The sequence below is a fragment of the Agelaius tricolor genome, unplaced genomic scaffold (genome assembly GCF_023055355.1).
Source record: "Agelaius tricolor isolate 1412-34295 unplaced genomic scaffold, bAgeTri1.0.p SCAF_7, whole genome shotgun sequence".
Lineage (NCBI taxonomy): Eukaryota > Metazoa > Chordata > Aves > Passeriformes > Icteridae > Agelaius > Agelaius tricolor.
Window position 1 is genome coordinate 37010672 of NW_027269267.1, and position 13111 is coordinate 37023782.

Consider the following 13111-nt stretch of genomic DNA (forward strand, 5'->3'; position numbering starts at 1 on the left):
TGAGGAGGCGCTGACAGCCCTCAGCGGGATAACCTTGGAAAAGGTTCCCATTACCAGGAGGGAGTTATCCCTCCTTGGCCGTCCGTTTCACCCCTGCTGAGGAAATCCCACGCGATCCCATGCCGCAGGTTGGGGCCAGCACCGGGGTTGGGCTGGGATACAAACGCGTCCCTCCGCATCCGCCCCGCCTGCCGGGGGAGCGTCCCGGGGGGAGACGGGCCCGCCCCGCCGGGGCTGGACACAGGCTCTGCGGCCGGACCGTGTCCCTCGCCGCTGTTCGTGGCATGGTTTGCACCGGAGCAGGTGGCACAGCACGGCAGCGCCGGGCGCATCCCCCTCGGGCAGCCCGGAGGGGCGGCTGCGGGTCGGTCTCCGGCACAGAGTGACTTTGCAGCCGGACCCCACCCCCGGCCCCAGCCTTCAGCCTTCCCCCCCTCTGTCAGAGCAGCTCCCCGCGCTGTGGCAGCCTGAGTACAAGCGTATAGTCCGTGTCACCCTCCCCCCGCCCTCCCCGTGCTGCTGCTCACCCTCCACCACCCCCCCACACCACGGTCTCCCGCCGCGGCTCTGGGGAGCCCCGGTAGCCATGCACACCCCCGAGGTGGCCGTGCATCCCCCGAGGTGGCCGTGCATCCCCTTGAGGTGGCCGTGCATCCCCCGAGGTGGCCGTGCATCCCCCCGAGGTGGCCGTGCATCCCCCCGAGGCGGCCGTGCATCCCCCGAGGTGGCCGATGCTCTGTCACCGCCCAGCGCGCCCCTCCGGCTCCCCACCTGCCTCCCGCGGGCTCCGTGCCAGCCCCGGCCCCCGAAGGCCACCCCGGCCACAGACCGTGCTGACCCAGGAATTTCGGGGGGTGTCGGCGGAAGCTGAGGACAGAGATCTGTGTCTCTTTGCTGATCGCTGTGGGGTCGGCTGGGGGTCTCCGGAGTGCATCAGTGTCTCGGGGTTCCGCCTTGGCCGTGCCGCGATGGTGACCCCCGCCCCGCCTCGGGGGGTGCCGCGCTGCCCCGACTGCAACCGGTGAACCCTCACTCCTTCAGGGGCTACAGCTCGGATGGGCTTGGTTTATTTTCTCAGAAATAAAAAAAAAACAAACAGCAAAACCCTAACCGAGCCTTGTAAAGGAGGGCACACAATTTTGGGATTTCCCTGTGGAAGCTGTTGAGGATTTTTAATAGCCAAAGTCAACGAGGCAGCCTAAGACTGTGGGAGCAGGTCAGGAGAGCCCCTGCTATGGCACCCTGGTCGTGGCTCCTTGGGACTCCTCACAGACCTGATCTCTGCACTGTCAACCTCTAGCCTTCCTACAAGCACCTGGGACGCTAAATCAGGCAAGCCCGTTTTCCCCCTGCCCCGAATATTTCCCAGCTTTGCTCCTGCTTGGCAGAGTAGCTTTCACCCAGGAGATCGGTGTCCAGCTCCCGGCCATGCCATAGTAGGGAGGATTTCCAGCTACTGCCTGCCCTCTGCTCCACCTGGCCATGGGGCAGTGGAGGTGAGGACCTTCCTCTCATCGGGACACTTGGTGAGCTGGAGGGTGCGATCTAGCGACAGGACATGGAAAAGATCAGAGATGGAGAAAAGTGAATTTAAGGCATTCCTGCTGCAGCAGTTCTGGGGTTCTCTCCACGGCTGCTTTGTTTCCATTTCTCTTATTAGTTAGTTATGGGTTAAAACACAGGTATTGTTCAGAATGCAGAACTCCAGTGGATACTTCAGATCTGGGTCAAACGAGTGATTTCAGGCTCTGATGCTCAGCCTCCAAAAGACGCCTGGCTACAACCTAGCTGCGGGAAACGGGCATTAGAGGCATCTACTCAGGAGCCTCCTTTGCACAGCCCACTGTGGACTCCGTCAGCAGATTTGGCCACCGCCTTTTGTGAGCCACTTTCTTGAATGCACGTTCTCGAGTATCGAGTATCGCTGGGCAAGAAGGTTTCATTAACACCTGCTGTTAATTGCTCAAGTCTGGCTGGTAGTTTGGCTATGGTCATTTCTTGACGGGCCTTTCTTGACCTTGTTACTGTAATTACCGAAGAATAAAGGTATGTTTGAAATTTGTTTTTATGGCCTGAATATTCTGCATACAGGATAAATTATACTTGCTCCTGCATCTCATCATCAGCATAATTTAACAATTAGCTAGCCAGCATTTGAATAGTCCAGGAACCAGTATTGCTGGCCAATATTGACCAAAACATTTATGTAAACAATGCCTATTCATACATATTTGCACAAATCAAAATCCATTGTCACATCCATAAAAAATGACTAAAAAAAGGCAAAGTTAATTTCGATATTTTACTGTATTTTGAACATAACCTCACCAATTTAAATACACTTGAAAATTTCCAAATGTAAAAGTAGTCAGAAAGAAGCAACTGCATCAGGTTTATAATGGTCACAGATAAAAGAGAATGGGGCCAATCCAGACTACACTAAGGAAAAGGACATCTCTACCACAGAGGACCAGGCTTTTACCCAACTTTTTTTTTTTTTTTTTTTTCTTTTTTTTCCGTTGATGCCTTGAGATAAATTAATTTATTTCTGGGCTCCAAACTCTTCAGAGTGTCATAAATCCTGATGAAAACATGCTCCTTCTTGAAGTTGCACCTGGATCACTTTTAGAAACATTTTTACATTTTTTTAAGTTCATGTAGAAGTTCCTTACTGATTAATAAAGTGAAATGTTGATAGGGTACTGGATTAAATGAAAATTTAGTCTTTCATTTACATCTCATAAGTATTCTTGAGAATGGTCTTTTTCTGACATGGACTAATGACAAATTTGGCTCCTGGATGACCAACTAGGACAAATTATTTAAAGATTACTACTAGAAACAATTGCTGGAGACAAATTTACTTTTTTCCCCCCCTCACATTTATTTGCTCTGGAATCCTCAGTAACAATTTATATTACACCAAATAAGATGCACCCAAGGCAAGTTATTTGTAAATGAGCAGAATATTTTTCCTTTAGCTTGTGAGGCAGAAAAAGATCTCTCATTTTTGAAGGGCTCAGGCATAAGATTGTGAGGTTTTAGGGAAAACTTACTTTTTATGAGGCACTCTTTTTGAAGGTATTGCTTCCAAATGATGACTGATGAAATTGTTGTCAGTTTCCAAAACTCACACTTCAAAGAAAACATTCATTTCTCTTGTGCTACTTTTCTAGAAGGGGAGTTAAGGCTTCTACTGAAATATTTATTTATGATCAGCTATGGAGAAGTAATGATAACCTCAGAGCAAGTCCGCCTTAGTCAGCTGTTATTATGCTTCTGACAAACATGCCTGTCCCCTGGGAACAGACCACAAAGCTCTGATGGAGCTGAACATCTAGTACCAAACTAGTGCTAGTTACAGCTGCAACATGAGCCGATACCCCACCTTGCTGAATACCTCCTGTTGATGGCAGAAGATATTCCAACCAACCTCCTCTCTGGGACATGCCACCCGTGCCTGCTCTCTGAAGGCTTTCCATCCAGCTCGTTCAATTTATGGCCCACAGCTTTTTCTCATCCTTTTCAGAGTCTCAGCTGCCTCTGACACCTGCAGCCACACTCTCCAGGCTTTGTTTCTTTCAGGCTTCTTAGACTGGCCTCTTTTACCCTCTTTCCCTTACCTATTCCTTCCCTGGTGACTCCAGAGAACATGGCTTCATCTATCACCTTCACTATGACAGCATAGAATATCACTCTTCACTCAGATTCTGTCTTTGTACTTGTTTTCAAACTATCTTATGCTGTTTTTAACATACCAGCATTACTTCAGCCTAGCTCAGAGCAAGCTCCTGCCTTCTCAGGCTCTGAGCATTTTCTTCCACTGTCCTCCCTTGATTAATATTCCTACCAACATCTCTGAATCTTGACCTTCCCTTACCGTCCTTCAAACCAGTTTTAAGTTTTACATAATTTAGATTAAGGTAAGTTCCTTCAACAAATATAATTTATCTATTTTCCCTCTACCTTTGTGTAACAGTGCACAGGTCTCCTTGACCCATGTGGCCACCTACTCTGTGCTTTCCTTCTCTGCTCCGCTTTGCTCCACACAACTCAACAGTTTCAGCACAACTGTTGTGGTAGCTTGGACGATTGTGTATCTTGCAGCATCTTTAACTACAGTGTTGCTATAGGAGCTTCTGCCTTTCCAGTACTTTTGATAGCATCCTTATGGCTCATTGATTCAGTTTCTCTCTCAAGCATCTACAGCTTTGCCCAGTTCTCAGGTAAGGAGCATCCTGTGAAGTTAGCTGTACAGTGTACTCCTCCTAATCTCTCCTGAAAATTGACTTCTCCAATTGCAGAGGTGAAACACTCAACAGAATCAAGGCAGTGGATGGTTTGGATGGCTCTTCAGTGTTCATGAGTGATTATTTCCTCATCCTCTTTGCACAGGCCTTGTGTCACACACCAGGCTTGTTCACTCTTCAGTGCCAGGAAAGTACCTCAGGTTGCATGCCCAGCAGAGCCAGCTGAAGAGCACCATTTTCATTTGCCAAGACTTAAAATAGACATAGATTCAAGCATGAACACAATTTATTTTATATATATTTATACATAACTTTCATCTCAGTAAAAAATATTTTTTTCCACAGCCTGGACATTTTTAGAGAAATAAATTCCCTTTAGAATACCAAAATGTAATGTTTCCAAGTGAAAAACCACACCTTGTATCTTGCAGTTGATGAGGTAAGTGCTGTTCTTTAATGGGCTTCTTCAAGGCCCTGTCCCCAGGCATCTGTGGAAGCTCCCAGAACATGTGCCTGTGAGACATTTTCTCCACCCACACAAGCCCAGGACCATGGACCCCAAGGCATGACCCTAGAGCCTGGGCTCAGAATCCCAGCCCTGCAACAGACAGTGAGGATGATCATAGGGATAGGGAGCCTGGGTTCAGATTAATATTTTCAGGGCTGAATGCCAGGGAAGGTATTTTCCAGGATTTCACTGTGGGAAAAAGTCTTCTCCAGGACACGACATAAGCTTTGTGGGGTGTTATTCTGCATTAAGATACATTATGAAACACACTCATGTTTAGACAAACAGACCACAAATAGGGTTCTGAGACACAGTGTTGGCCTCAGACCATTGAAGGTCCATTCCCATTTCCAAAGGTAACAGCTCCTTCCTGACTTAAGTCAAGATTATTTTGAGTGTTTTGAAGGAATTCTAACAGTGGACATAAGTGTGAGCTCAAGTCCAAGGTTATTTTGCCTCTGGCTGGGGTCAAGCATGGGCTTTAAGCAAACTCAAGAAAGCCATGAGACAGGAAGCTGAGGGTGCATGAAATTCTTCTGATGGAACAACACAGAAGAGAAATTGATCCACTGAATGGGAAGCCATGCAGTCTCAGAGCTGTGACCCTCTCACAGAGTTTGGATGTACAGTATCAACGGATGCAGGAGGGGAAGAGGAGATAAAGCTCCCTTCAGCCCTTTTAAGAAATCCATACTCACAAAAGCTAAAGTTCCATCACTTTGACATTGTCATTTCACCTGCATTTTATCTGCAAGATAAATCTATTTCCTACCTGAAGATTTTTTACAAATCCAAATGAAGACTTTCTCATCATCATGCTGTCATTCAAGCAACATTCCCATGAAAGTCAAAGGCTTCCAAGGAATTACACTCACTCATATATGAAAGTTGGACATATATATGTAAATTGTTATGTATGTAAATTATTTTCATTAATATATTGGTGTAAATGTAAATACCAAACCAAGATCTTGATCTTGTGCATTTGTAGGGTGTTTGAATTAACAGCAATACAGAACAAAATTCAAAATTGTTGACATTACCAAAATGCCATATCTGAAGATGGAGTAAATTGTGTTGCTTTTACTTAATAGTCTTTGCTCCTACCTGTTTATTTGGCATTAATTCTATTCCCTCTTATTTTTGGTGATCACATTCATCACTGATATCAACAAAGGAGGGAAAAGTTTAAGCAGTTGCAATATGCAGCACTCCTCTCAGGACTCTATGTGGATGCCAGTGTCCATGTGCTGTATCTCCCCTGGGCAATCCATGGAGTTGTGGATTACGGCTGGAAATAGGCCTGATTTTTGGAACTGTGTTCAAGATCTGTCCAAAACTTTTCCTTGAATTGGAAGACTCATCTCTATGTCTGATTCATAGGATTGAGCTGGTGTTAGTCTTTCCCTCTGGAATCGCCAGACTGGGTTTTCCTTCTTTACCCAACTGCCCATTTTCATAATAAAAGGCTGTGAGACCATCTTCCCTCAGCCAGATTTTCCTGAATTTGTCCAAAGAGATGAGCCGTTTTCAGGAGGGGACCACCAGAGAGCCCTACACAAGCACACTGTCAGAGAGTGCAACCTCTTCTCCATTACAAAACCAGCCTAAAAATCAAGAGATATCCATGAGATGAAAAATCTGAGAGAGATGGAAGAAGAAACACTCCCTCAGCAGTGATCTGGTAGAATGTGATTTTTTTTTTTAATGGATTGTTTTAGAGTTTGATCATTCTGACAGACGAGCTAGGGATGAGATTTTCATCAAAACTAGTTTGGGGATGATGTTCTCACCAGTTATACGAGGAAATAAGTGCGTGGGGATGTTGACCCCGTGGGATGGCTGGCAGCACCTGGGCAGCAAAAGAGCCGGGCTTCACAGCGCACAGAATCAGCCTGCGTCTGCTCAGCCCTAAGCCCAAGTGTCCGCTCGGCTCCCCGCGCTGCGGAGAGCGCTGACTCCCGGGCAGCTGGCAGCGCAAGGCACACCGCGGGCAGAGGGAGCGCGGGGGGCGAGGAGGCAGCCCCGCGGGTGGAGCACTCGGCCGCGCTGTTCAGAGCTCAGTCCCAGCGCTCGGGAGCTCAGACCAGCCGGGAGATGCCGAGGGTGGGGGGCGGAGGGGCCGGGTACCAGCGCCCCGGCCGGGACCCGCCCCGGCGGCCGCCGCCCGTGTCCGCTGCAGCCGGACCAGGGGGAGCCTGCTCCGGGCTTATCCCGAGCCTCGCACCGGCTTCGCGGCCGAAATGCGGGTTTCAGTGCTCTGGGGACACGCTTTCCAAAGGGGTGTGTGTGTGTGGACACCAGTGTCTGGGATGAGACTCCTGTGCTCACTCCCTCCCTTCCCCCGTTCCTGCAGAACTGAGGCAGAGCCGTCAAAGGGCTCGCTGGTCCAGCCCCCTCGCCCCCCGCCTGCGTAGGCGATGTGCTGATCGGGCCGCGCAGGCTGCGCGCCCCACCGCCTTCCTGCGCGGCTGCTGCACCAGCCCTGCCACCGAGAGTTTCCATGGGCAGAGAGGTTCACAGTGTAATGAACAGCTTTATCGTCGCTGGTATCTTTACAACTGCTTAGATGACTTTTTAATTGTGGCTTAATGCATTTAATTATGACAACTCTTCCCCATTTTCAAGTATGATGTATTAATATTACAGATCATTAACATTGCTAAATTACTGTAATGACACAGAGTCCTCAGTGTCCCAGTTAGACAGAAAAAAGACCCGCTCTTCTCATTTGGCTCTTTTGTTATTTGCCTTATAGGAAATTCATGCACGATTCTTGAGTCTTTAAAGCATGTAGGAGAAGCTGCTGCTCCTGCTGCTGCACCCTCCTTATTAAATTATTGATAGAGAAAATCTCCCATGTAAAACTTCCCGAGCCCGAGACACAGCACAGGAGCTAATATTGTCTTTCTAATATCCACTTCATCAATGTAAAAGTTAGAAAGCCTCGGCTCTTGAGCGGGTCCCCCCCCTCCCCTCCTTCATAATTAGAGCAGACCGTATTTAACATCTGCAAAATAGTCATGCTTATAAGGAATGAGAAATGCGAGATGTTCCATTCTGTTTGCAATGGTTAGACCGTTTTAATCTCTTAACTTCAATATATGTCCTCTAGCAGGCTATACTTCTTGGATTTCATTTTTAGATCCTTAAGGCTGCATATATCTGTCAAACAGACATAATGAATTTAAAGTGCTAATGCCTAGAAGACCAGAAAAAACATTGAAATATATCCTCGGATGATTAAATTACCACCTCTAGCTACTTTACCTCCTTATGTCCAAACAGATTTCCCTTTTTACTTACCAAGTACCGGATCTGGGAGATGTGGAAGATGTAATTTCATGGTAAAAAAAAAAAAAAAAAGGGAAATGGAAAAAAAAAAATAACCCAAGCAACCAACCCAACCCCAAACCAACCCATGCACGGATCTTTAGACAAGTAGTTTTTGGATTTGGTTGTTTTGGGGGTTTTTTTCTTTCTTTTTTTTTTTTTTTTTTTTTTTTTGTTTTGTTTTGTTTTTTTTTTTGTTTTTACATCGTTTCAGATATGTGCTTGTAAGATAGGACTTGCCACTGACTGGAGGTATTTTTCACTTACACCCGAGCTCCAGGGGAAGCCTGGGGTGGGAGCCCGTGGCTTTGCAGCGCTCACCTAAAGGCTGGGCAAAGCGGGGGGATGAGGCGCGGCCGCGTCCGACGGCGGCGGGAGCGGCGGCTCTCCCTGCCCTGCCCTGCCCTGCCCCGCAGCGCTGCCCCTCCCCGGGGCTGCCCCTGCTCCCCCGCCGCCGCTGCCGAGCGGGGCGGCCCCCAGGGGGTTTGGTGAGGGGACGTGGGGGCGATCCCGGCCCCGAGGGTGCCGCGCATCTGCGAGGGACCGGCGAGTGTGGGGAGAGCGGGGACACAGGGAAGGCGAGCAGATTTGTCGCGCTTTGAAATGAAACGTTATAATCCCTCCAACAATCCTGTTGACTGTGAGCTGTAGCGCCGGGAGTACAACACGGCGGAAGAGAAAAAAAAAAAAAAAAAAAAAAAAAAAAAAAGATACATTGTTGGATAAACAGCTCCTTATAGGTAAAAACTGAATGGGCCAAATAGATGAATAAGGCGACACAATGGAAAGTGGGGGGGTGGTGAAAGGAAACGAGTCGGTGGCAGTGGAAGAAAAAGGTAAAAGTGAACCGAGGAGACAAAAGGAGAGAAAAGAAAAAAATGTAGATGAGTGAGACAAAAAAGCAAAGAGAAAAAGAAAAGAGAACAAGAGGGGGAAAGAAGTAATATTTTCCTTGATAAAAATGCACAAAAGGGAAGATGAACTTTGTTCTTTTTCTCTTTCTACTCTCCTCTCTCTTTCTGCTTTTCGCCTCGCAGCACGCCAGCCTAAGCTGAGAGCTGTAATGTCATTAAATTGCAAATGCTTTTTCATTTCCGACACACACTGTTTACTTATCTGGCAAAAACATATGTTGGAAGGAATCCGTTAAATTCTGCCCATTGCCTTGGGTAAAAGTGCAATGGAAACGGACCCACTGAGCTTCTTCTTTCTTCTTCTTTTAGCACTTCCCTTATCTACAAGACTGCTTCGCAGAAAACTGGCTAGTTCAATGAAAAATGAAGATACAGCAGGAGATTAGAGAAGAACACTGAGCAAAAAATTCCTGGAGAGAGGGTCACTCCATTGCAAATGATTTCACTCCTCTAGATCTGCATAAATTACTATTTTTAAGGCATCTCCAAAGTCTGTATATTTTTCTCACTCTGTCAAACATTTAATTTCACGCCCCGTGTTCTGAATATGCTAAAATGCATATCTCTGATGCACCTTTAAGCCAGAAAAACGAATGCAAAATTGAAGATAAAATGATGTGATTTGCACTACAAGCCTATTACTTGAGGTATTTACATATAGTTTACCTCTGCAGTTCTGAGAATGATTTATTAAAAAAAAAAATCTGGATTAAGCTCGTATAAATATGTATAAATCTTTGTTTAGAAAATAGATTTTGCAGCTGTTGTGTCAAAAAGTTCTTTAAGATTCTGTGAAGAATTTTCCTTTCAGCCTGCTTTAAAAAAGAGGGGGAAAGGACAGTATTTGACATCCTGCTTTGGCAGGAAGGAAAACACACACCACACATACACACACACAGACACGCACACAGACACACGCTCAGACGTTCAGGATTTTTCTAAAGACTCGTTTTGTTTGCTGTTTTTCTTGGTGGTGTTTTATTTTTCCCTATTTCACACTTATCTTCCTAAACTTCTCTGCTCACATCCTCTCCCCCTCACTCGGTGTCAGCCGCGCTCTGGGTTTTCCCGAGCTTGTGAAATAGCGGGTCAGGTGTACAGAAATAATCGTAAGCTGGGGAAAAAAAAAAAAAAAAAAAAAAAAAGAAAAGGAAGAAAAAAAAAAAGAGAATAAGAAGAGAGATGAATCATAAATCATCCCTGGCCCGAAGCGGAGGAGCGGACGCCGGGCAGGCTGCTCGCCCAGCCCGGCCGTGCCGTGTCCCGCCGGGGCCGGGGCCGGGGCCGCTCGCAGCCGCTTCCCCGGGGCTGCGGCCGCGGCCCAAGGGCCCCCCCTGGCGGCGCCGCCCCGCCCGGCACGGCTCGGCACGGCACGGCTCGGCACGGCACGGCACGGCTCGGCACGGCTCGGCACGGAACGGCACGGCACGGCACGGCACGGCACGGCACGGCACGGCACGGCTCGGCACGGCTCGGCACGGCACGGCTCGGCACGGAACGGCACGGCACGGCACGGCACGGCTCGGCACGGCACGGCTCGGCACGGCTCGGCACGGCACGGCACGGCACGGCACGGCACGGCACGGCACGGCACGGCACGGCTCGGCACGGAACGGAACGGAACGGCACGGCCCGGCCCGGCACGGCACGGCACGGAACGGCACGGCCCGGCTCGCCGCGCTCCCGCTCCGCGCCCCGCCGAGCCCCGGGAACTCCGCCCGCAGCCGGCGGAGAGGCTTCCTTTGGCGGGGGCTTTCTTCCGCACCGGGGGAAGCTGTAGCTACAGAGCCGGCGCTAAGGAGAGGTGTGGGTGCTCACGGGCCCTGCACGACCACAGCCGTGCTCCGTGGAATTAACCTGGAGAGACTTCTAAGGCAGCTTTTCAGCCACGACGCCGCTCGCATTTCTTTCCCTCTGGAACAGCAACAGCCGTGACTGGGGGTGAGGTGTGTGAGGAGTGAGGGTGTTTGCTTGGGAAAGCCTCGTACTCGACAGGGAAGAAGAGACTTTCCAGATAACTCCAAGGTTAATTTAAGACTTGGCCACGAAATCTAGACTTTGAATAATACATGAATTGCAACAATTCCACCAGGATATGGTGACCGGGAAGCGGTTTCTTTCTGCCCTGGTTCTATCATCCTATTTTCATCTCCAGAGCAGAAGCCCTAGGTTTGCTGCTTCCCCCAGCACAGAACTTAAAAAGTCACAACAGTGACATCTGCTCACATGCACACCGCTGCACATTCTGGTCTCTGTAACTCACCTCAGAGATAAGAAACTGAAACTCACTGTCTACACATCTCAAACTCTCAGTAGTAGAAAAAGCTTGCTTTTCTTTTTCTTTGAAGGTTACCAACCCTTCTGCTAAGTGCATGGCCATTTCCCCCTTGGAAATACTTGGGGCTGATGGCAGCTCTCAGCTCCTCTCCTGCCCGAGTAAAGGCTTCATGTTTTGTCCACTGTCAGGGCTGGGATGACTCAGGCTATTGACAGTGCCAGCACAGGTCACTGACCTGGAGGGATGGAGACCAGGTTTGAGCTCATCCCTTGCCCCCACAAAAGCAGGAAGCAGGGAAAAAACAACCATATTCAATTCTTGAGAAGCAGCAACAATCCTCCTGTAGCAATGCCATCAGTGACAATTGCACAGCAGTGAAGGGTCATGAAGGCCATTGCTTCACATTTAAACAGGAGAAAAGTGACGACATGAGGGAAATTCAGGGTCTTGAGAAGCATTTTATTTTAGACAGCAAAGATCCATCTCACAGATTTCTCAGAAACAGGTCTGTTAAATATCACATATATGGCACTCAAATCCAGTTGATCCACTTGTAAGAGGCAGAAAGATGAAACCAAGATGTAGAGGACAACCAAGTCTCACATGCCATGTAACTCTTTAAATATATTGAGGTGGATGGAAGCAGGGTGTCCCTGCTTGTCCTTCTGCAACAGCCATTTGTGTGAGGGACATCTAGGTGGTGATCCCTCTTCAGACAGGGCTGCGTTGCTGAAGGTCCACAGGCTCAGTAGTCCTGAAATCCTGTAGCCCATAACCTCCATTCCACACCACTCTCACAGAAGGAATTTATTAATTTCTAACTTCCCAGCATATTCTGCTCTTCATGTGTCAGGATTTTGGGTCTGTATCATCATTTCCCCATCAAGATGAGTGTTCTGAAGGTCTTAATCCTCACTGAAATCAAGTGGAAGAGCTACAGTTTCTCAGGGCAGTGACAGCAATAAGTAAAGTTTCTGTCATTTGAAGTTGCAGTTATTTTGGTGAAATCCCTCACCAGGGATGCTGCCTTTTGTGTGAAGGAACAGACACACAGTAATGTGTGCACTGAAGGGACAGCTGCACATGTGCATGTGGAGGAGCTTTCAGGGACCCAAGCAGCTCCACAGACAGGACAGGCAAGGGATCAGATCACGGCACCAAACAAACATTTGCAAAAGTGTATTTCTCAGAGACCTGAAAGCCACAAACAGCCCTAGGGACTCCAAGGGGACACATCAGTGATGGAGTGAGAGATGGTCCATCTTCTCCTACCAGTTTGCTAATGAAAAGAGGGTGATGGGAATTACAGATAATCCTGATGATACCCAGTTTAAGGCACAGTACTACCCCATCCCTCACCATGTGGAGGATCAATACTTTGTCACTCTGGGGAGTTTGTCACCACTAGCTTGGTCTTCTAGGGGTCAGCAGAGGCTTCCTACCCTTGGCTTGAAGGCTAGAGATGAGCAGCTACCATAGCTCTAGATGATGAAATGTTTTGGAAGTATCTATTGATGCTGCTCACCTTTTCTATCTTGCAAAATAGTAATTGTAACCCTTCCCGAAATTCCTCCAAACTTCCTGGCCTGGCACTAGCTCCAAGCAATTTTAGTTCCTTTCTATGGAAAAGGAGCAATGCAGCCCTGTCACTGGGAACTTGCCACGTTTTACACCAAAGTCATTTACCCTGCTGTGCTTCGATACAGCACTATGTGAATGTAGACATTAATATCCTTGATCCAACTGAATCCTGTGTAGTCTATCACAGGAATACATATCTGAGCTCTGGTACTGCATTGCCATATGCAGCGTAGGGAACCTTCCATAT